At 38.4% G+C, this 24,628-nt stretch overlaps 1 long non-coding RNA gene across 15 annotated transcripts in view; it reads left to right on the top strand.

The window, feature by feature from the left end:
- LOC105077609 (uncharacterized) overlaps positions 1–24,628 on the top strand; it is a 91,161-nt gene that overhangs the window by 16,028 nt on the left and 50,505 nt on the right. For 3 of the 15 annotated variants that reach the window (XR_012509555.1, XR_012509558.1, XR_012509560.1), the window contains exons 2-4: positions 587–649; positions 2,666–2,737; positions 9,903–9,999. This is a non-coding gene — a long non-coding RNA (uncharacterized LOC105077609). Of the gene's footprint in view, positions 1–586; positions 650–2,665; positions 2,738–3,597; positions 8,038–9,902; positions 23,652–24,628 lie in introns of those variants that run through there. The other 12 variants (XR_012509557.1, XR_012509563.1, XR_012509559.1 and 9 more) reach the window with 11 other exon arrangements.

Here is a 24,628-nt window from a genome sequence, read left to right as displayed (position 1 = left end):
TGCTTGTGTCGTATCTCTGAGGACATGTACATGAGTGATTGAAACTGCTCATTGAAGCCAATATTACCATTGATATTAATATCACCAGCCCTGAATTAGAGAAAATATTTATCTGCTGCCTCCATTTCACCTTTCTCTAGATGCATGACTTTTTCCCAGCTCCCTGATCTGACAATAGAAAGCTGTTTAAGAAATAGGACTTTTGTTGTGACTTGATTTTTCCAAATTGAACACCCTAGGGGACCTGAAGGTGTGCTTTGAAACTTTATTCCACTTGGCGGATCCCCAAAGTTTGGAAGATTTTGGTAGAATTTCTTATTACTTGAGACAGTTTCAGTGAAAGCAAAAACAAAAACAGAACAAACAAACAAAAAACCCCTCAAACAACTGTTAAGATGCCAGGATTTATTAACTGTCTTAATGGCTAACGAACGAAATGGTAAGACCTTATAATAACCCCTCACAATTATACTGACAGGTGTTTGCCAGGTAAAATATTGCAGGACCTGTAAGAGGAAAGGATACAAATTGGTATTTTATACCCTTGGGAGAGCAGTCACCTTCAATGAGTCTATTTGGTTTTCAGGATGTTGCTGGCCTCTGCTCTTGTAAGACTTCTGCTGCGGAACCCAGGCGTGAACCCTCCTAGGTGAGTTAACCATTTCCTTAATGCTTCTGTCTCTTACCTGCCTCTGTCCGGGTTCTATGACATTCATTAATAACGTCCTTTGGTTAAACTCTGTAATAATTCACAGCTCTATAATATGGGAAATGTTAACAAACTGCTTCAATGTCTGAGTTTTCCATTTTTGCTAAAGTTATTCCTTTTGGGGTTATTTATGAAAGCGTCTCTAGGGTTATCTACCCCACACCCACTTTATTCCAGGATTTACCCTAAACTTTTCACATTCTCTTTTCTAATAGTCATGTTCTATTATAACACATATCACTTGTCATGGCAGATTTACTAAGTCACAAGCCAGCATTTCACAAGTAATGATAACCAGCCACATGAAGAACAAAAAAAGAGTATAGTAATAATGAAATTCCTTTCCTCTTTTGGAAAAATGGATCAAAGTATTCATGTAACAAGTGGTGAATCAATGATGGGTCAATTACAAGGTATTATTATTACCTTATTAATAATAAGATGAAAGTGATCTCAAAATTATTGATATAATTTGAACTAATTTCTTATAGAGATAGATGCCAGACAATTTATTATTCTTATAATATAATTGGAGGTGATTTCATGTGTTCATATTACCACATAAAATTCAATGGAATTGAGTTTGGTCCTCTCTGCAATAGGTCATCAATATCTGGACTTGGAGAAAATTTCTAAACAATTCTGGGCTTCAGTGTCTTCAGTTGAAAATAGGAACAATAGTAATTGTCTACAAGGTTATGAAAGCAAAATGTCATCACCTAAAACACCTGGCGCCCAGCAGTCACTCAGTGAATGCTAGTTTTCCCCATCCCTGTTTATGGAGCTAGGAGTTAAAGAGACAACACACAATTCTGCTTTTGTCTTCAAACACATTCTTCATTGATTGTCTTATGAATATAACCATTGACTCAGAAAGTAGGTGAAATCTTCATCTCTCTAATTTTTGTTCATTTCATACTTTAATGAGCAGCTACTATAAGATAAGAACTGACTGCTTTGGGAGACAAAAAGAAGAGTGAAATATTGATCCTATTCTCAAGGAGATTAGCATCTAGAAATGGAGGTTATATTTTTTTTAAATGCCAGTAGAGAAACAATAAAGTACTATCTTCATAAGAAGTTTTTTTTTTTTTAACTGAAGTATACTTGATTTACAATGTTGTGTTAGTTTCTGGTGTCCAGCAAAGTGATTCAGATATACATACATGTATGTTTACATTTTTTTCCTTTTCAGATTCTTTTCCATTATAGTTTATTACATGATATTAAGTATACTTCCCTGAGCTATACAGCAGGTCCTTGTTGTTTATCTACTTTATGTATAGTAGTTTGTATCTGCTAATTCTAATCTCCTATTTTATCCCTCCCCCCACCTTTCCCCTTTGGTAGCCATAAGTTTTTTTTCCCTATGTCTGTGAGTCAATTTCTGTTTTGTAAATAAGTTCATTTGTACTGTATTTTAGATTTCGCGTATAAGTGATATCATATGATATTTGTCTTTCTGTGTGTAACTTACTTCACTTAATGTGGTAATATCTAGGTCCATCCATGTTGCTGCAAATGGCGTAATTTCATTCTTTTTTATGGCTGAAAATATTCCACTGCATATATATCACAACTTCTTTATCCAGTCATCTGTCGATGGACATTTAGGTTGCTTCCATGTCTTGGCTATTGTAAATAGTGCTGCTGTGAACATTGAGGTGCATGTGTCTTTTCTAATTAGAGTTTCCTAGAAGGAGAAATTATTTTAACTAGGATTATCAGGGAAGGCTTCATGGAGGTGGTAGGGACTGGGCTTTAAAGAAGGGGTAAAATTTGGACAGCAGGAAGGGAGAGAATACAAGTAGCCAAGACTCAAGTTGTGGAATTGGGTGGAAACAACATTGACCTGGGACTGGAAAGACCTGGGTTGGCATTACCTTGGATGAACCACTTCTTCAGTTTCTTCATCTGTGAAATGTGTGAAATGATCTGTACCTGTTGGTCTTTCAGGGCTCTGGAGAAGATCCAATGGGAGACGCAGAAACTCTTTGGAAACCTTGAAGCACTCTGTAAATGAAAAGGGTAAACTTTTTCTTCTCTTAATACCATAAACTTCATGAGGGCCAGTCATGTTGGTTTTTTAAAAAGTTAAAGATACTTCTAATGAAGTATATCAAAAAATCATATTGTAAACCTTAAATGTTTATAATTTTTGTCAATTACACCTCAATAAAACTGGAGGGGGAAGTTAGATAGGGTAATGAACCATTGATTGAATGAATGAATTCATGAGCATTCTGGACTAAATGTCTGTGTCCCCCCAAATTTGTATGTTGAAACCCCAAACCCCAATGTGGTGGTTATCAGGAGGTGGGGCCTTCGGGAAGTAATTAGGTTTAGATGAAGTCATGAGGGTGGGGCCCCATGATGGAATTAGAAGAGGAAGAGACCCAAGGCAAGCCAAGAAGAGGGTCCTCACCAAGAACTCAATCTACTGGCACCTTGATCTTGGACTTCCCAGCCTCTGGAACTGAGAAATAAATGTCTGTTGTGTAAGCCACCCAGTTTATGGTATTTTTTTCTAGCTAAGGCAGTAAGTGAGTGAATAAATGAATGAAACAGAGCAAAGGCACAGAGTAGGAAGGCATGTAGTATGAATGGGGAATAAAAGGCTATCTTTGAAAACACGTGCTGTGGTTGGGTGTTAGGAACATAACCTGTGGCTGGATGCAGTGGGTCCACTAGGCTGGTGGGTCTTGGAGTGTGGTCTGTGAACCAGCAGCATCTGTGTCCCCTGGGAACTTGTTAGAAATGCGAATTTCTGGGCTCCCACCCAGGCTTTAACTAAATCTGAAACTCAGGGGCGGGGCCAGCAATCTGTAATTTAGCCATTCCTCCGGGTCATTCAGATGCATGCTAAAGTTTTGACTTTGTACTAACAGGGACAGTTCGGGAACTATTCTGCTGGAAATTCAGTGTTAATGAAGGTTTCTAGCTGTGGATGGACAGAATCAGAGCTGTATTTCTCAGATGATGAGGCATGAGATTGTGCTTAAAAGAATTCATGGCTTCAACAGGCACAGGACAGCTGGAAATCCTGGAAAACATGTATTCGCGAAGCCTCAAAGTTGAAGATTTTGGTTTTTCATAGTTTCAGTTAACAGCCAACATCACCTAAGAAGCAAAGCAGGGCAGGCACTGCTCCCAGGCACTGGGCAAAGCTACTTGGTTTCCAGGGACCACGGCGGATGAGAATGTTTATGTGAAAGCACAGGAGTGAACAGTCAGATAGGGGCCTGGCTGATCTCGGGGAGGGCTCTTAGACCTGACTAACTGTGGGGAAACCTTCAATGGAACCTTCCAAACCAAGTTAAATGGACTGCTCTTCCTAGACTGAGCTAACTAAATATATGGGTTGCACATGCGACTCTGTCTTCAGGGCTGGTGGAGACAGGTCTGCCAAAAGAGAGGGCGTGATATGGAGGAGAAAAGAAGAGCCTCAAGGGAAAACATTCATCTTAAGAAGCAAGAATACAAGGGCCAGATGTGGGGGAAGTTCGGGAGAAGCAGAGTGAGAGCTGTTCAGAATGGTTGGGGGCTGCTGGAATGACCAGTCATCCGGGGTTTGCCCAGGACTGTGTAGGGGAACCCCAGGACACAGGGTGTCAACCCAGGACAGCTGATCACCCTGTAACTACAGTCCCTCCCGTGTGTTTAAAACCCAGGGAGAAGACACAGTGAAAGCAGAAAAATTGCAGCTTTAAATCTTGTGTCTCAACGTGACTGTCTGCATACTGGCAACATCAGCATCCCCTGGGAGCTTATCAGAAATGCAGCTGCTCAGGCCCACCCGAGACCTGCAGGATCAGACCTGCACCAGAACAGGAGCCCCGGCTGGTTTGTACGTGCATCAGTTTGCAAAAGCCGGTCTTAGAGGATCCTGGGAGCTCCAGATGGCATCCCCCAGTAAGAGAATGTAGCACTGAGGGAAAAGAAGAGAATTTCTTGGCTGTGATCGGGCTTAGGTCCAGGTCAACCCGATTCTAAGCCCAAACCATATCAGCCTTACCTGGGAAGGGACACAAGCACCAGGGAAGACGATATACTAGAAGTCACAGAGGGGAAAGGACGGTGATCACAAAATAGCCAAGAGGGTCCTCCTGAGCTATTAATAGTTGCAGGGACCATGAGGAAAGCCAGAAATTCAGCAGTCTGTGCGCTGAGAGCAAAGCTGAAGAAACACTTCTGTTCCTGTTGACCGAAAAAATGCGCAACCTAAAATTTGAGAGTTCTGTTTTATTTGGTGGACTTTCTGAGGACTCGAGCCCGGGATGACAGCCTCTCAGATGGCTCTGAGGGTCTGCTCCGAAGAGGCACAGGAGGAGCCGATATACGGGAATTCTGTTGCAAAGACCAGGTAGTCAGACTATCAAAAGATTACTGTTAATTAAAAAAAAAGTTATCTCATGTTTAAGAATTTAGCGCTTTCTTATGTACGGGAAGGTGCAAAGCTCTGGGCTCACTGAAATTGTTCCTTCGGTGCGCACCTAGCTGTCTAGGGCCAGTGTCCTGTTCTTTCCCATCCAGAGTTCCCTCAGTGGGCACTGTAGGGAGTGGCTGCAGAGCCCGGGCTGCCTGCTTGTCTCCATCCTGAGGGGTCCTCGCTGTCAGGGTCGGTGGTGGCAACTAATGACTTGATGGCCACAGCATCCTCTGTTTCATTTTTCATTCACATTCCTATTACTGTGATCCTGTTTGGTTAAAACAAGCTGCGCTGGGCTGGGGAATGAGTGATGCTTAGAAATGTGGAGCCCCAACTCCAGAGGTAAGTTTATGGAGAAAGATTAAAAATCATCCCCACTCAAAGTATTTGGCTTTTAGCATCTGCATATTGCTCCAATATGCAAAGAAAGTTTCATTTTCTTCCTTTTTCCTGTACCCAGTCTGATCTTTTTTCATGGGCTCCAGGTCTGCATTCTAGCAGGGATAATTTGCACTTAATTGATAGTGTTTCATTTTCCTCCAGCTCGAACGTAACTCTTTCACTTAAAACATTCTAACCAGTAGCTCTTAAACTCAGATGTGCAGCAGAGTCACCTGGAGGGCTCGTTAAAACACAGATTGCTGGGTGCACCCTCCAGGGGTTCAGTACACTGGGTGGAGACACAGAAGTTGCGTTTCTAAGGAGTTCCTGGGTGATGCTGATATTGTAGGTCCAAGGAACACATGATGACAAGCTCTCATTCAAAGTAGTCACTATTTTATTCCCATCCAAAGGTGATGATTTCAAAACCATCATCTTTCAGATAGATTGATCAGCCTGTCTGATGGATCGTCGGTCAAGTACATGGTCTTCCTGCAGCTGATAAGGATGCAGCCAGTGGTATAAGTAACTCGCCGTGAGAGATTAACACACCTAAACTGGTCTACATCTTGTTCACCAAGACTAGTCCACCGATTGCATGCTAAGATGTCATGGCAATGTCCATTTATGATATGAATTTCTAAATATGAACTTACCTGTATTTATCTCTCAGAACCACGTTTGCAGCTCTTCTGTAAATACAGTTATTTCCAAATAAACCTAATGAAGGGAAACCTTCACAACCTGGGTCATAAGTGGAATAGATATCTGTTCTTTGGAAAGAGCTTATGGTCTGCATCCACCTGCTTCATGATATGATAAAAGGGGGAAAGATGGGGCTCGGAGAAAATCTTCTCTTAACAAATCTTGGCTTTCAAGTCTCTTATCTTTTGCAGAATAAAATATTTTATTTTGGGTGTTGTAGGCAGAACATTAACTTTTTCCCTTTCTCTGTACAATCTTGCTGTAACAAAACGAATCCCCATAACCTGAACAGACAATGAAGGAGGTCTTATACATAGACAGTAGATTAATGTAAATTCCCAGATGATGCTTTGCTGCCAATCTCTGAGTACCAAGAACTGGGGCTCTTTCTGAGTTATCTCCTCTTCCTTTGACACTGTAAGCATCGGGAAAGTGCTTACTGGCCAGAGGCTTAAAACAAATGGGAAATGCACAGTGCCTCTGTAAGTCCAGAAATGAAGTAAAAGTTAAAGAAGAAACACATTAATCAAAATATGGCATTATTTCATTCTTTTTATGGCTGAGTAGTATTCCATTGCATTTATACACCACATCTTCTTTGTCTAATCATCTGTTGGTGGACATTTAGGTTGATACCATGCCATTTGCAGCAACATGGATGGACCTAGAGATTATCATATTGAGTGAAGTAAGTCAGACAAGGACAGATATCATATGATATCAATTATATGTGGAATCTAAAAAAAAAATGATACAAATTCTATTTACAAACCAAAAACAGACTCATGGACATAGAAGACAAACTATGGTTACCAAAGGGGAAAGGGTGGGAAGGGATAAATTAGGGAGTTTGAGATTTGAGAATGTTAACCACTATATATAATAATAGCCATTAGTGAAAAAGAATAAGAAAATGAATATACGTATAACTGAGACAGGATGCTGTACACCAAAAACTGATACATTGTAACTGACTGTACTTCAATTTAAAAAAAGAGGCAGTGTTGTTTGTCTTATCGATACATATTATCCAATTTGCAGAAAATAGAAATAATATTGCAAACAGCAAAAGGAGATCCTGTGTGCTGATTCCTGTGTCCTGGTGGGCACACACAGTCCTGTTTAGGACAAATATCCCCTCCCTTGGACTATTGCCCCTGCCAAACAGACCACTTATGTGATCTTTGGCTGTCTTAATGTCTCTTTGGGGACCAATAGTGTTTCTTTTTCCCTATATGCCAACTTTGTCTCCTTTACACTTGAAGAATTCAGTATTTGTTTAAGAATAGTTCAAGAATGCAATATTAGTTTAAAGGACTTTTCAACTTAGAACAAACTTGTAGAGATTTAGTCACTCATGATTGATGTTAGGCAAATAGAAAAAAAAAAATGAAGGTTGATTTCATCCTCTGCCTTTCAGAACTTTAGAGGGGAAAGAAAGTAGACTGTTTTTCAAAACTGTTCAAATTTTTGCAAGTAACTTAACATTGCTCTTCTGGTTTTTAGCTATGGAAATGGGGACATGTATATATATCAGCTTCTTTTTTCTTTAAGGACTTGTGTTCATTTCTCTTCATATAAACATTTATAATTAGAAATTATTGAATTGTCATCTTAATGTTGCACATGAAATAAATCTGATGTGTGTATTAACAACAAAGACTTATGTTCCAAACAGGAAGGACTAATTCATGAAACCAAATTTGAAGTTCAAGCAGAATTGTTATTAACGAACTTGTATTTCCCTTCTTCTTGGCCCTTTTGGTCTTTGTGCAATGTATACATAACTACAAATAAAGAACTAATGATTACATTTCTACTGGGAAATTTATTTTAAATGTGGCAACTGTCCCTCAGTTGTGCATGTGCAACTGTTGGCTGATCCAGATTCTTTTGTATAAGGAAAAAAACTGGTGAATCTGAAATAAAAGTGCAAAATATCATCTTTCATGCAAATATACTAATCATGCCAAAGAAAGCAAGAAAACTTACTTCAAAAAATAATTGTTTTTGACAAGAGATTACAAGTGGGAGCCTAATAAATAAACTTTATTTTTGTTCTTCTTTCTTGAAGTTTTTAACCTCGGACTACCTTCTACTTTCCCTGCAACTTACACTAAATAATGCGGGTTGTTGTGCATTTTTTATATCAGGAAGCAAATGTTAAAAAATTAATCAAAATTGCAGGGAAAAGGGCACTCCCATAATAGAAAAAAAGAAAATGCAGCTTTATTTCATCATCTTTTTGGAGACTCAAGAAGGGAGCAAGTTTCCTTTAAAAATATGAGATGATATATTCTTTGAAAGTTGCTTTAACTACCACTGATTGAGATGGTAAATTTGCACCACCTGATGCTAACAGCATAAAAACAAAACAAAAACCTTAAAATTGTGTAGAGTCATTCATATAGAGAAACTCATTTTTAGAAATTTGTGCTAAAGAATATGAGTGTGTTCATATTAAGTGTAAGAATGTTCATTGCGGGGAAACACCTCAATGTCCAAGCATAGAGACTAGTTTAATAACTTACAATACATCTAATCTATAAAATTCCATTCACTATCACAAGGGAAATAATGTTGAAAATATTTAATGATGTGAAAAATATGAAACATTAAGTGAAAAAAGTAAGTTACAAAGTAATTTGTATAAAATGATCACATATACTTCAGATATATACATATATACACACACAAATGATACGTTATAAAATGTTAATGAGTCAGTTGTATCTCAGTGAAGCTAGGACAAATGTTAATGGTATCCGTTTCTGGGTGTTGGGATTATGAAATTATTTTTGCTTATCTATTTTCTTGATATTTTTCAACAAATGAGTACTAGTTTAATAAGAAAAACAATGATGTTATCTTTTTTTAAAAAAAATCAATGAATTTTTTTAACAGTCTCCCATTTGTCCTTTGAAAATTTGATGGCTATATACATTAGTAATTCTGTAACAGGTACTTGATTTTCAAAATGAAAATAGATCAGATAGTTTTTTTTATAAAACAAGGCAAAAAAGGGTCATATAAAATATCACAGGGGCTTACTTTATTAATAGGTAAGCCATAAATATCCTGATGAATTATTTCCTGATGAGAAATAAGAATTACCCTGGCTCAGGGTTATATTTTCTTGGAATATCATCAAAGCCATAAGCAATTCACATAGCTATTCTAACTTTGCATTTTAAGGAGTAGTTTTTAACATTCCTGCATAGATAAGGTAGCTCCTGGAAGCTTCCCAGTGCTTAACTATTTCTTTGATGACTCAATATAGTGGTTGATTTATTAATATGAATGTTAAAATGATACATATTTATTAGATGTCTATTTGGTATTTAGATATTAACTGCTGAGTGTGAGGTATGGCCTCTGACATAAAGGAGCTACAGTATTTTGGGGAAACAACTAATATGAAAAAAATAGAATAAATTTTTTAAAGAATATAATCCAAACGTGAATCGACTGAAGAGACAGGAGCCACGGTATTCGTGTAAAGCAAATGATACGTGTAGGCTGAGCGTTTGGGGAAATGTGCAACTTGCCCTGCTTTGGAAAGAAGAGTAGGATTTGGGTTGAGAGAGGAGAGGGGAAACATTTCAGCTAGAAGAATGAAGGTCTAGAGTCCATTGGCTGAATGTGGTAATTGTGGTTATGTTTACTGCCGTTTCTCAGAGTCGGGGATTTGGTCCTCCTAGGGCAGTGAGGATGTCTGGCTGGAAGAGCCCTGCTTCTCTGAAAAGGAAATAGTAAGAGAAGATGGCAGGACCAGGTTAGTATGCTCTGTGGGGGTGTCTTTGCTTGGCTTCTCCGACACCGTGCTCTGAGCTTCCTCCCACTTCGCTGACAGACCCTTCTACTCAAGCCCTGAATTCTGGGCTTCTCCAAGGTCCTTCCAGCTTCTTTTCTGACTTGATCCTCTTTCCCTGGATGAAAGTGGAGGGTCCTAAACTATCCATTCCTATGATAGAAAACAGGTCCTTGGAGAGGTGATAGATTCTCAGGCTGGGCAGGGACGATACAAGGTGAGCCTGGAGGATCTTGTAATACCGAAAAATATGGAAGTACAAAGGGTGCGGCGCGTGGAAAGGACACAGGAGCCAACCTGAAATTCCTCACGATGACCAATGAATACTGGAACCATTTCAGTAACAAAATAAAATATTGGATTATAAAACAGTAAAATAAATATTCAGAAGTCCATAGTGACATAATTGATTGATAAGTAAATGGTGGAGAAATATTGACTCCTTGCAGAAGAATTCCAGTTAATAAATGTAGAAGGAAAGAAGGAAATAGCAAATCGTCACTAGAGCACTAGAACATTAGTCCGACTTGCTGTAGGCAAGATCCGCCTGCGAATGCTAAAATGAGTGGGCAGAAGTTTGAGGAGAAAATGGGTATTTGCATAGCCTCAAAATATTTATTATTTACAAAGGGAAAAAGAGTAATGTCACTGTACCTACAAGCATAGTAGATGCCACCTTAATCAAGCGATCATAGTTTTTAACATCACCAGTAAGAGGACATGGACCCCTGACATGATGCACTGAACAGGGCCCCTCACCTCTGTGATATCATTCCTGTTAGTGCATAACCTTAATCTGATCATGAGAAACCACCAATGTACAGGGTTAGAGTGTCAGGGTTAGACTGTTATCCATCTGGCACCCATCAGGAGTGTCAAGGTCGTGAAGGACAATGAGAAACTGAGGGAGATATTTGAAACAAGCAAAAAAAAAAAAGGATTTGTCACATCCTTCCAAGAGACGAAGAAGAGACTCGATCAAAATGGCAATCCCTGGCAAAGTGGAGGTCATAGAGTGCAGCCGACGCTGTCAGCACTCTGCCCACATCCCCTTGGCTGTCACCTCCTTGTGCAGAAGGCTTCTTACTGTGAACACCTGCATCTCTCTGCAAGGAGCTTTGTTCTGGTGGTAGACAGGCTCACTTGTGAGCCCAGCTGTCAACCGCCCCAGATGCAGCCCTTAGCCAATGACGGTCCGCGAGGAGGATAAAAGCCCCAGCCTCTTTGGTCCTCGGGTAGAATAACCCGGAGACACACTGTCCAATGCAGTAGCCACCAGGCGCATGTGCTTACTGAGCATGTAGCATGTGGCTAGTGTGACTGGGGGTCTGCATTTTCAGTTTTGATTTCAATGAATTTAAAGTAAAACATGATACTCTTCAGTTATTTGAAGTCCTTTAAGTAGATTTAGAAAACCTTAGCTACATAAATCTACTTGCTAACTGTAAATTTTCCAAAATCTAAATACACATCAGGATGAAACTTTAGTGTCCAAGTCAAGTTAATCCTATAAGTATAAAATTGATTTAGATGACTTAGTAAAAAAAAACTTAATGTCATTAATAATTTTTATATGTTGAAATTTAATATTTTGGATTTAATAGGTTGAATAAATTATTAAAATTAATTTCATTTTTTATTATCTTTTTAAATGTGGCTACTAGAACATTTAAAACAACCAGTTTAGTTTGCTTCATTGCTTCATAGTCTACTGGCCAGTGCCGGTCTACACTGCCTCCCTGGGTGGTTCAGTGGATTGAACTCCTAGAGCCCGCAGTGGTAACTGGCTTGATAACACACATTATATTATTATTGGCTTCCTTTCCTTCTCATTTTCCTGCTTCTCTGCTAAATTTCCTGAGATTACCTCCCAGGTGGCACTAGAATCCTTGACTCAGGGTCAGTTTCTGAGGAATCCAAACCATAACAAACAGCATTAAGAACAGGAAAGAATTTTAGAGAATAAATATTCCAACCTCTTACATTTGTAGATGGGAAAAAAAAAATGTGATTCAGAGAGGTTACGTGACATCACCAAGGCCACTCCATATTTGGCTGTGAATTCAGAATTCAATTTCAAATCTTAGGTTTCCATGTCCATTTATTTTCTCCCTATACTACATTGCCTTTTAAAGATGATCATCAATTTTTGAGACAGTGATTCCTAAGAGCATTGGGCTCATGGGACCAAGTGAAATGAATAATCTGTGTTGGCTTTGCACATGCCCTTTAAACCTGCTCAGAGGGTAACCTTTCTCTGCTCCTGGTGGGAAACCTGGAGAGGCTTCTCGACTCTTCTGGTCCTTCTCATGTAACTGCACATCCTCTGGTCACCTGGAGTCACAATCTCATCTCAGAATTTAGAGCATCTGATGTGAATCCAACTGAATTTACAGTTAACTCATTTTTCTTTCTCCCTCCCCTTCCTCAACTTGGCTAATCGGAGTTTCCGACCCTCCAGGGGTTGAAGCAGAGACGCACAAGGAGCAGAGAGGTGGGAAATCCACTTAACTGTACCATTTTTAAAAATTGAAGTAGAGTTAATTTACAATGTTGTGTTAGTTTCTGGTGTACAGCATGGTGATTCAGTTATACATGTATATATGTATGTTCTTTTTTATAGTCTTTTTCCTTGCAGGTTATTACAAGATTTTGGATGTAGTTCCCTATGCTACATAGTAGGACCTTGTTTTTTTTTTTTTTAATCTATTTTATATACAGTAGTATGTATCTATTAATCCCAAACTCCTAATTAATCCGCTCCCCCCTCTTTGCCCTTTGGTAACTATAAATTTGTTTTCTATGTCTGTAAGTCTCTTTCTGTTTTGTAAATAAGTTTATTTGTATCACATTTTTAGATTCCCTGTAGAAGTGGTAACTGATACATTTGAAGACAAGGTGGCCCTCTCTATGTCTGGGAAACATTCAGCACCGACATGTTCTCTCTCAGACACTTTGGTAGGTTTTGAGAGTTTCCTCTGCTGGGCCTCTCTGACTGAAACCCCCTTGACGTGGTAGGTCTCCAGGGGGCAGCACCCCACCCTCAACCCCCGCCCCTGGTCCTCTGTCAGTCTGCTCCACACAGACTCTCTCTGGGGTCCTCTTGGGTAGAAGTTTGAATTACTCCAGTCTGATCACCTGCTCTAGGATGTAAGCACATTTTCACCTGTTGTCTGTGGAAAGCGCAGATAACCTCCCAGGCCAGCAATGGCCCTCCCACGGTGCTGCCACCAATAGAGTTCCCATATAGGAGCTATTGTGCTTTCCCATATAGATAGGAGTTCAGTCAAGGTCCTCTGGGTCCCCCAGCTGCAAAGAACACAGGTGAAGCAGCAGCTCAGGGGGGCTCATTGATGCCCCACTAGGTTTGGGGTGGTGGGCAGTGGTGGGTTCTCCTCCTTCCCCTTGTGAGCTGAACTCAAGAACAGTTCTCTTTAAAGTTATTCCCCTCACAAATTCCTCTTTCATCTCCCACATCTGGCCCCTTTATAACCTTGAAATAGGTGAGGGGTTCCAGGAAGTTCTTAAGCAAGTTTCTGCATACCTCTTCTGTAAATTTCCATATGGTCGAGCACCTCCTTTGTCACATGGCGTTATTCTAATGTGGTGACTCACCTGAAATTACGAACTTCATATTCTGATATATTACAAAAAAAGTTGAGCTGGGCATAAGTGAAACAGCCTTGATCAATGTGGACCTTTTATCATTGGAGTTTGGCAATGAAAGAAACAGGTTAGCGGTCAGGTAAGTAGCAGATAAAGCAAAAGTTTAGTTTTAGGGTTTGTAATTATTTTGTAAATAAGATATGCAGGCTTTTATATGTTTGAAAAGATCTGGGGTGAAGCTACAGAGAAAAATAGTGTTTTATTGTGGTAGCTTGTTTTTTTTTTTCTTTTCGTTTTTGACTTCAACTGTATGCTTTTTAATGAAATAAATAAATATTGCCTGTCTTGAGAGCTGTGTGATTTCCTTTGATAACTGCTAAGACACCAGAGGTTTCCATTGTTTTTGATCCTCTTTGATCTGTCTCAACTACTCTTTTTTTCAGCATTGTAGCATTTTTGCAATTTTTACATGAGAATGAACGATTAAAGTTAACACTGTCACTATAATTAATTGAAGAATATGGCTGTACCTACACAATGAAGTCATTTGCAAGCATCCTCTTCATCTTTTTCTCAGTGGATTATTATTTTATTTGCATGGACACTCACAACTGTAGCCACAGCAAGCAAATATCTTCTTAACAAAAGAAATAATTTAAAAATTTTAGACCATTTCACAGTCTGAAAGTTTAGTATCAAAGCATTTCAAACAGCATGCCTGTTAGAAAATTTATCACTGTCTCTTACAGGAACAAGAAGATGCTTAGTAACCAAACTCCAAATACACCAAACTCTAAATTTCTTGTTTGAAAATAATGTACAATGCCCATCCCAAGTTGGCGATCTTTAATGGGTCCTTTCCAGTATTGTTTAGAAAACGAAATAGCAAGGCTTTGTTTAGCTGGATAATTCATCAAGGATTTTCACTATTCGTTGTCTACAGGGATTCCGGGGGGGAACAGACTCAAAATTGATGCACAAGTCATGGCAGTTTTCTGCAATTTTAGCATTCAGGCAGTATTAGCCTTGCTTTAAAATGAACAAAGAAGAAAAGAAAGGAGAAAGATGTAATGTTAATAGACCGCCTTCTGTGCTCCCTCAGGGGGAGGTCTTTTTAAATAAGGAGCTTGAACTTGACCTTCGTCATGGCACAGAGGTCCAACACACAGTTTTTAAAGTTACGTTTAAATTTTAATAATTTTACTCATTGGAGGCAGTTAGAATGAGACTCTCAAAATCTAATCCTCAATCTTTCCGTGTAACTGATTGGCAAAGAAAGGACACTTAAGGAGAGAAGTCTGTAAGAAGTACAGCAAGGATTGCCCTGACTTCTGTATCTCACACCATCAAGCTGCTGTCAGGTCATTATCACTGTGGTATTTGAGTTGAAAAATACAATTTGATATCGAGTTAGAATGGAAAAATCCTTAACTTTATGATAAATCTAGTTTGAAGAACCTCATATTAAAAACTAGATGGAAAAAAAAGTCATATTCTCAGTTCTGGCAAAATGGCATGGAAGAAGTCTGTCATATGCTGTTGGTGAGAGTGTAAATTTTTAAAATCTTTCTGGAAGGCAGTTTGGCCATGTCTATTGAATGCCTCAGAATTTTGCATAAAACCTTTAAACCAGCATTTTTTACTTTGGGGGATTCACGCTAAGAAAATAGTCATAGATGTTTGCAAAATTACAGCTATGAGATTTTTATGGAAGTGTTTTTTGGTAGAAACAAGAACTGAATGAAACATAAATATTTAACAACCAGGCTTTATTTAGCCCTTAAAAGTGATACTAGAGAAATATATAATATCAGGGGAAAGGTGGGAAAAAGAACTGATAAAAAACAGTGTGCACAATGTGACTCCCTTCTGTAAGAAAAAAAAAATTTTGCATCAAAAAAATATTGGATGAAAACAAACAGAAATAAGAACAGCGATGTCTGTGTGTCATGCACCTAGGCACACCATTTTTTTTTCTAACATGGAAATAGCTTTTTTAATATTTTTAAAATTCAAATGCATACTAGGTGTAGACATCTCAAACCACTGAAAAGTAAAATAAATAAATAAATAAAACTGTGTGGGCCCTTCTCCCTGCAATGGCATCATTTGGGAGAAAACACACACATATGCACGCACACGTGTGCGTCTTGATTTTATTCAGCACATTCAGCACGATGTCTTGGGGAGCTTTACATTTTAGTACATGTATATTTACTTCATTCTTTTAAGTTGTAACTTAAGATCCAATAATAAAAATATGTAGTAATCTTCCTTATGAACTCTTCTTAACCTGATCTTTCTATTCCAACAGCAGGATCCATAGATCGTTGACCTATTTCCTCTCCTCTTCACTTCGCTTTTCCAGCTTAGATAGTTATTATTTTATTTGACTCCTTTTTGTTTTGTTTTGTTTTTTTGCTGCCGCCTGCAAAACCATAACTCTCAATGCCCTAGGAATTGCATACTTATATTTAGAAGTAATATTGCTGTAATAGTTTTCCTTTGTATACATACTTTTCTTTGTCTTGATTTCAGGGTCATTTTACTTGATTTGAAGAATGTTTGGGGCACTTTGTTTTTTTGTTTGTCTAAGAGTTCAAAGGATTTAAATAAGAGAAATGATCTGTTCCTTTTGAGTTTGGTAGCAGCATTTTGGCACAGGTAAGGGTGATGGGTGATGTGTATGTAACCCTTTGCTTATTACCCTTCAGTGTTTCCTAAAATTGTTACTCTAGCTCAGCTTTTTTTTTTTTTTAAGTATAGTCAGTTATAATGTGTCCATTTCTGGTGTGCAGCATAATGTTTCAGTCATATATATAATACATATATTTGTTTTCATATTTTTTCATTAAAAGTTATTACAAGATATTGAAAATAGTTCCTTGTGCCCTACAGTAGAAACTTGTTTTTTTAATCTATTTTTGTATATAGTGGCTAACATTTGTAAATCTCACACTTTCAGATTTATCCCTTCCCACCCACTCGCAGACATATTAAACAATCTTAAGATTCCCTTCTTTTTTTAAAAAAATTTTTATTGTTTTTTTGGGGGAGGAGGTAATTAGGTTTATTTATTTAATGGTGGTACTGGGGATTGAACCGAGGACCTGTGCATGCTAAGCCTTCACTCTACTACCGAGCTGTACTCTCCGCCTTGGTTCCCTACTTGAGTTAGTTTTGGTAATTTTTACCTTCTTAGGAAACACCTACTTGATCTAAGTCAGAGAGTCTTTACCTTTTGGGTTCTTATTTAAATGCTATGATCCCCTTTGGCAGTTGGTGAAATCTATGGGGCACTTCTTAAAATCATTTTCAAATATGTTCTTCCTGGAATTTGACTTTTATTGTGAGTGGAAGCACATGATTTTTTGTGCCTTCCTATGAATACCGTGTGTGTGTGTGTGTGTGTGTTTCTGGATTATGTTTGTGATGTTCTCACAATATTATTTCAATATGCTCAGTGTTTTCACGGAATAAAAATGCACAAAGCCTGCTTATGTAATACACTATGTATGCTTGCCTTTACCTCGTAGCAGTGTACAAAGCGGGAATCAAAGAAGGATCCAAACAAAGAAAAGAACCTTTGCTTCTCAGAACGTGTAACCCACACGGCCTGTATCACTGCACAATCTGTGAATACTAATAAGTTACTTTAAATAAGACTTCAACAGTTACCTCCATCATGTGATGTGTTTGAACTTGCAAGGCTAATACTGGTGGCTCACTCAGTTCTCTGGATTACAAAACACCATCCTGCCTTATGGAGAGTTAAAAATTGCTCATCTCAGCTGTCAGGTTCTACAGAACTTTAAAGAATGATGGGAAAAGCGCACCCCCTTTCAACTCTTGATGAACAGAAGGAGTAAGAATATTGGAGAGTAAAGTGGGCGAGGGGGTCACTATAGTGGTAATGGGTTAACTAGGCAGATTTACCTGGAGGGAGGGCGTGATCAGCTCATTTGCAGGAGCATTTATAAACAGGAATTTGGAGATTATGTGCAATCGACAGCTGATCTAATGACTACTATTAATGATATTTCCACACACCACACCAACTGAAAAGTGATATAAACACGCCTGTGATTTTTACCCATGAAAATTCACAGGTATCGCTAACACCCGCTATGTTTATTGCCAAGATTCACAACGGAGGGTCTTGCTGAATTCAGTCAGAGGTTAGTGGAGATAAAGATACAATTTCTTTTACCTTCTAAGATTAGGGACCCACTAGAATCTAGAATCGAGAGTTTCAGAACCTGGATTTCTAGGTTTACCAAAATATTGGTATACAGGAATAGATAATATAATATTCTCTTATTTTATGTTTTTCCATCTGTTCTTTTGAAACAAATTGCTTTGTTACTATTATATACAGAATAGATAAACAAAAAGGTCCTACTGCGTAGCACAGGAAACTTTATTCGATGGCTTGTAGTCACCTGTAATGAAAAGGAATATGAAAAAGAAAAAATATATATATATATGTACAATTGAATCACTGTTCTGTACACCAGAAATGAATACAACATTGTAAATCAACTATACTTCAATTAAAAATGGGAAAAAAATTAAATTAAATTAAATTAAAATTTTAAAATAAAATGTTATTTTATTTGGGAATTCCTAGAGCATAAGAAGTATAGAATTTTCTTAAAAATGTCTCAGTCACTTAATAATGATTATTTAAGCCAAATCAAGAGTTTAACTGCTTTCTTTTTTCACTACTTCTTCTTTCATCCTTTGCTCTCCTCTCTATTGATAGACATCAGTTTTTGCTCTGTCTGAGTACTGCGTTGGGTAATTCTTACAGAAAGTTTTTAGATTTTAAGCTGTCCTAGTCTTCTCATGCCCCTAAATGTTTTTCTTTTGCCCTTACACTTGATTCATCATTTTGCCGGGTATAGAATTCTACGTTCAAAATAATTTAATCTCAGACCCAGAGAGGAACTTTTTCCATTCCAGCATCCAGATTTGTAGACAATAAATCTGCATTTTAGCTTAACTCCTCTGAGGCTGAAGGAAACTCTTTTCATATTTCTGTGATTTCAATTTTGTGATTTTTCTCTTTATCTTTGAAGCTGAATTTTCACTAAGTTGAGAAATTTCCAGCTTGGCAATATCAACCCTTTCCAACAAAAGATTTGCATCTTTTTTTTTTCCCAGCTTGGGGAAATGTTTCTTCCCCCCCCTCCCCCTTTTTGGGGGGGACAGGGGAGTAGCTAGGTTTACTTATTTATTTATTTTTAGAGGAGGCACTGGGGATTGAACCCAGGACCTTGTATATGCAAAACATGTTCTTTACCTCTTAAGTTATACTCTCTCTAAAAAAAAAATTTACTTTTATCGTGTTTAAATTACTCCAACCCTGCATGTTCTTTGTTCCCTCTCACTGGAATCACTATTAAATAGAAACTGAAACTTCTTAATCTATCCTTTATTTCCCCTAACAGTCTCCTTACACTTTCCGGAGCTTTATCTTTTCAGTACTATATGAGACAATTGCTTTGCTTGATCTGCCAGGTTACTAACTTGTTCATCAGTTGTGTCCGTGATAGAAAATGAATTTTCCTCAAAACTGCAGTGAGGTATCACCTCACACCAGTCAGAATGTCCATCATTAAAAAACCCACAAATGGTAAATGCTGGAGAGGGTGTGGAAAAAAGGGAACCCTCCTACACTGCTGGTGGGAATGTAGTCTGGTGCAGCCATTATGGAAATTGGAGATTCCTTAAAACACTAAAAAGAGACTTACCGTATGATCCAGCAATTCCACTCCTGGGCATGTATCCAGAGGGAATTCTTATTTGAAAAGATACATGCACCCCAGTGTTCATAGCAGCACTATTTACAACAGACAAGACATAGAAACAACCTAAATGTCCATTGACCGTTGACTGGATAAAGATGTGTTATATATACACAATGGAATATTACTTGGCCACAAAAAGAATAAAATAATGCCATTTGCAGCAACATGGATGGACCTGGAGATTGTCATACTATGTGAAGTAAACCAGAAAGAGGAAGAAAAGTACCATATGCTACCACTCTTATGGGGAATCTAAAATAAACAACACAGATGAACTTATTTACAAAACAGGAACAGACTCACAGACATAAAGAACAGACTTATGGTTACCAGGGGGTAAAAAGAGTGGGAAGGGATAAATTGGGAATTGGAAATTTGTCCCTCTGGGGGAGTGATGGAAATGTTAGGTATCTTGATTGTGGTGGTGGTTTCATGGGTTTATACATATACCAAAATTCATCAGTTTGTACATCTGAAATATGTGTAGTTTACTGTACAGAAATCATACCACAATATAGTTGTTTTAAAAATTAAGAAAAGGAAAAAAGGAAGCAAACTTATGGTTACTGGAGGGGAGGTGGGGTGGACGGATAAATTGGGAGTTCAGGATTTGCAGATACACACTACTATATATAAAATAAACAAGGTCCTACTATACAGCACAGGGAAATATATTCAATACCTTGTAATAGCCTATAATAAAAAAGAATATGAGAAGGAGTGTATATATATGTGTGTATAACTGAATCACTGTGCTGTACGCCAGAAACTAACACAATGTTGTAAACCGACTCTACTACAATTTAAAAAAAATTGATTTTCCTAAATAATTGGAAATCATGAAAATTTATAAGAGCCTTGTTTTAGGCCAATGTCCATATTGTCCTCAAACTCCTGCCTGAGCTCATTTGCCACTTGCATCCTTCCTGTGTTTCCAGGGCCGCCAGGGACAGATTTCCAGCTCTGCTCCCACCCCCACCCCCCATCCTGTGATTTGGAATGGGGGGGGAGGTTGGACATTTCATCAACCATCTTGAATCTGGACTCTTTTTTTGGCATCGGACACGTGTCAGTTTCCATGTTAGTCACTGGCTGGACAACGCGGACGCATGGAATAGTATGGCCATGTCCATCATGAAGCGTTTCCCTCTAAGGCACACAGGAAAAGGTGGGAGGCAGTGGAGAGAGCAGTGCTGAACGAGTCGGGGCCACATTATTAAGGCTCTTTTCTGGATGCTTTCCGAAGGAGTTAAGACTTCATTTCACATGCAGTAGGGAGCTAGCAAGGGGTTAGAAGTTTTTAGGAAGGTGTTTTCACCAATATTATGGCAGGGCGGGAATGGGAAAGCCATTGAAGAGATGATTGCTGTAGACCAGGAAAATGATTATGACCTGATCTTTTGCAATGACATCAAAGACGGGAAAAGGAGCAGGATCCACCTGACCCAATACCTTCCCTATACGCACTTTCATTCAAAAAATGGCACGAGATCCCATGTAAAGAGCTGCACCGCTGATAACAAATGCAAGAGTCACCTTTTGGAATGCTGTGTTGTTTTATTGCTTTTCTTTTATCTACACTACAACCAGAAAGAAGACTGTCAGTAAATTTCCATAACTTTGCCATTCTCTGTTGCATGGATTCCGATCATGTATTTCATAGGTAATGGACGGATCATGGGTCTGCTAGAAGATGAAGCTGTATCAGTATTTTGAGGGGTTTTGAATAACAGGGGAGAGGAATCAGGGTCAATTCCAAGTTGTGAACCCAAGGAGCCAGATGTGATAGTGAAAGGGTGAGGCATTTCATCATCCCTAAGCTGCAAGGTGAATTTTAAAGCTCTTTCCCAAATATGTGCTGGGGAGTTGAAGAAGAAGACCATGTTCCCTGGAAGAGCAGGGGCATTCTTAGGTCAAGGATAATCCCATTACCGGTAGTGGTAGAATTTACAGGCAGGGTCACATTTCTCTGACTAGAAAGGTGGGCCCTGGGGAAATTTAACAAAAGTGTAGCAATAAAAACACTTACTCTCCTCTGGTCCCATGTCTGGCTAAGCGCTGAGGTCATACCGGCAAGACAGATGTGGCGCAGGTGTGGAAATGTAAATGGACGAGTTAATAGCGCAGAATCAGTGGATCAGCAGTGGATATGGGTGAGCTCATCAAGGAAATGGGTGTAGGACAACATAGTATAGAAATGTCTTTCAATTGTTTCTTTCCAAAGTCTTCCAATGTCAGATGGAAGGCAGAGTTCTCAGTTTCAACATTTTGACTGTAAAATAAGCCCAGTTTTATCAGACTTACATATATTAAGATACTCTTGTAGAAATGAGTTTCCCTATATGCATATCTCTAAGTCTATAAACTATCAAATAAAAGAGTGTCTGCAATATAATGTACAGAAGTCTCGGGGAATATTTATATTGACAAAAATATATATATTTAAATTTTTTATTTTTATACAACTTTTAAGGGCTACTTTCCACTCACAGTTACTACAAAATATTGTCTATATTCCCTTCTGTTGTACGATACATCCTTTAGCCTGTCTGGTACAAACCCAGTAGTTTGTTCCTCCCACTCCCCCCCTTCCCTTGCCCCTCCCCTCTCACAACTCATAACCACTAATTTGTTCTCTATATCTGTGAGTCCACTTCTTTTACATTATATTCACTAGTTTGTTGTATTTTTTAGGTTCCACATGTAAGCAATTTCATACAATATTTATCTTTCTCTGTCTGAGTTATTTCACTTTGCACGATGCTTTCTAAGTCCATCCATGTTGCTGCAAATGGCTAAATTTCATTCTTTTTTATGGCTGAGTAGCATTCCGTTGTATAAATATACCATAACTTCTTTATCCAATTATCTCTTGATGAGCATTTAGGTTGTTTCTATGTCTTGGCTATCATAAATAGTGCTGCTATGAACATTGTGGGTGCATGTATCTTTTTGAATTAGAGTTCCTTTTGGATATATGCCCAGGAGTGGGATTGCTGGATCATATGGTAGTTCTATTTTTAGTTTTTTGAGAAGCCTCCATACTGTTTTCCATGGTGGCTGCACAAATTTACATTCTCACAAATAGTGTACAAGGGTTCCCTTTTCTCCTTGCCAACATTTGTTATTTGTAGACTTTTTGATGACAGCCAATCTGACAGGGGTGCGCTGATATCTCATTGTGGTTTTGATTTGCATTTCCCTGGTAATTAGTGATGTTGAGAATCTTATTGTGTGCCTGTTGGCCATCAGCACTTCCTCTCTGGAAAAATGTCTCTTCACTTCTTCTGCACATTTTTTAATAAAATGTATTTTGGGTATAAGATAAAGAATTAAGATTAAGAATGGTATAAAGTGATGTAGGAAATCTGGGGTGAATGTAGGGCTGCAAGTATTTGAAGTCTCCATGTTTTTAATTCAATGAACACTTTTTCATCTGAAATATGTACATGTTTCCCTTCCCGTGTGTATTCATCTTCCTACCTGAACCGTATTTGTTTGCTGAGGATATAAATGCCTCTGCAATGATAGCTTTGTAGTCAGACGGCAGGTTCAGTCTGATTGAGGTGCACTGAGTAAGGTGCAGTGATCTGCATTCACCTGTTCATGAGAAATTAATTTTGGAGGTTATTGATATAAACCCTATGCATTATATAAGATTCTCACTTTTACCTATTTAAAGATGTCTGTTTTCTATTATCTTCCGATTATTGTCTCACTATCTACGTATTAAACTACCACCTCTTTATTTAGTCATTATTTTAAGAAGCTAAGAGCTTCATATGCCAACTTTTTAATTTAACTGATTAATAGCAAAACTCATCTTCTGAATCACAGTTTGTTTGGCGTTGCACAGCTCAACTTGCAATGGGAGAAAAGAAGACAAAACAAATAAGCAGTCTGCACTTTTAAAAAAAAGTTTTGAGCAGTAAAAACAAATTTAAAATTGTACCCAAATAAGCAATGCTAATTAAGTGATGATGTTGTATTTTAAATAAATGAATCAATGGAAGGGAACATTTTCTGCTTTTTCTTTGAAAATCAAGCACTTAGTTGTTTTCTTATTTTGGGTTAGGAGAATCTGTACACTTGCCTTGAAGAATGGTACTCAACGGTTCCGATTAAAAAGAGCAAAGGAAATAGGAAATCAACATTTGCTCAGCTCTGTGCGAGGTGCTGGACCGAGCAAACAAACGGGTCAGAAAACTTCATTGTCTTTAAGAGAGAGAGAGACAGTGTGTGTATGTGTGTGTGTGTGTGTGTGTGTGTGTGTGTATTTTTCAGTGTATTAGGGAAAACAAGTTCTGACCACACTTTATAGCAGTTCAACATAGAAGGTCACACTACTCCTTGAGTTCTCTACTGATGTCCATGTGTGCCCCTGTGGGTGTGCGATGTGTTACGATGTTCGCTTCTCTTGATGTAGTTACACAACTTACAACTAATGACCTCTTGGTTTTTTGTATACCTGCAACTAATACTCAGGGACTAATGTTATGTTTCGTTAGAGGTACCAAATGTTAATAATTTCAATTTTTAAAATCCATCTGTTATGCAGATTTTTTTAACCCCTACTATTTGCTCAGTCCCGGAAATAGAAACAAGCAAATTGGAAGAGGCTTTCCATCTCATGGAACTCACAGGTTATTGGTGGAGGCAAAGGCTGTGCAGACGTCAGAGTCACGGGGCACTGATGGAGGGGAACACCGGGACTATAAGACCATGTGGGAGGGTAAGGTGGTGGCGATGGGTGGCATTTCCAGGACAGCCCCGGCAGGAGGTGGCATTTGAGCTGAGTCTCAGGCAAAAGCAGGATTTAGTTAAGTGAAGAAGGTATAGGGAATGCATTTCTGACAGAGGGGACGAAGTCTACAAAGCAAGGGTGCTAGAGAGAACATTTGAAACACTTGTCCTTGTTAAATGCAATGACGTTACCACTCACACACACAAAAATAAAAATAAGAAGGAAAAATTGAGATGCGACGTGTGGATGATTGAGATCCCATCCCACATCTGAATTATTGCAAAATTCTTAAATACAAAATGGGAACACCTTTGCTATTTTTGGAAGCTGGCTGTTTGAACATTTTCCCTTTTGCCAAAAGTAAACTCTTCATAGTGAACTCAAGGTGCCCTTGATTTTCCTAAATGGACTTCATTAGAAAGAAAATATA

The sequence above is a fragment of the Camelus bactrianus genome, chromosome 1 (genome assembly GCF_048773025.1).
Source record: "Camelus bactrianus isolate YW-2024 breed Bactrian camel chromosome 1, ASM4877302v1, whole genome shotgun sequence".
Classification (NCBI taxonomy): Eukaryota; Metazoa; Chordata; class Mammalia; order Artiodactyla; family Camelidae; genus Camelus; species Camelus bactrianus.
The sequence above is the reverse complement of the archived record's forward strand: the minus strand, read 5'-3'. Positions and strand labels throughout refer to the sequence as shown.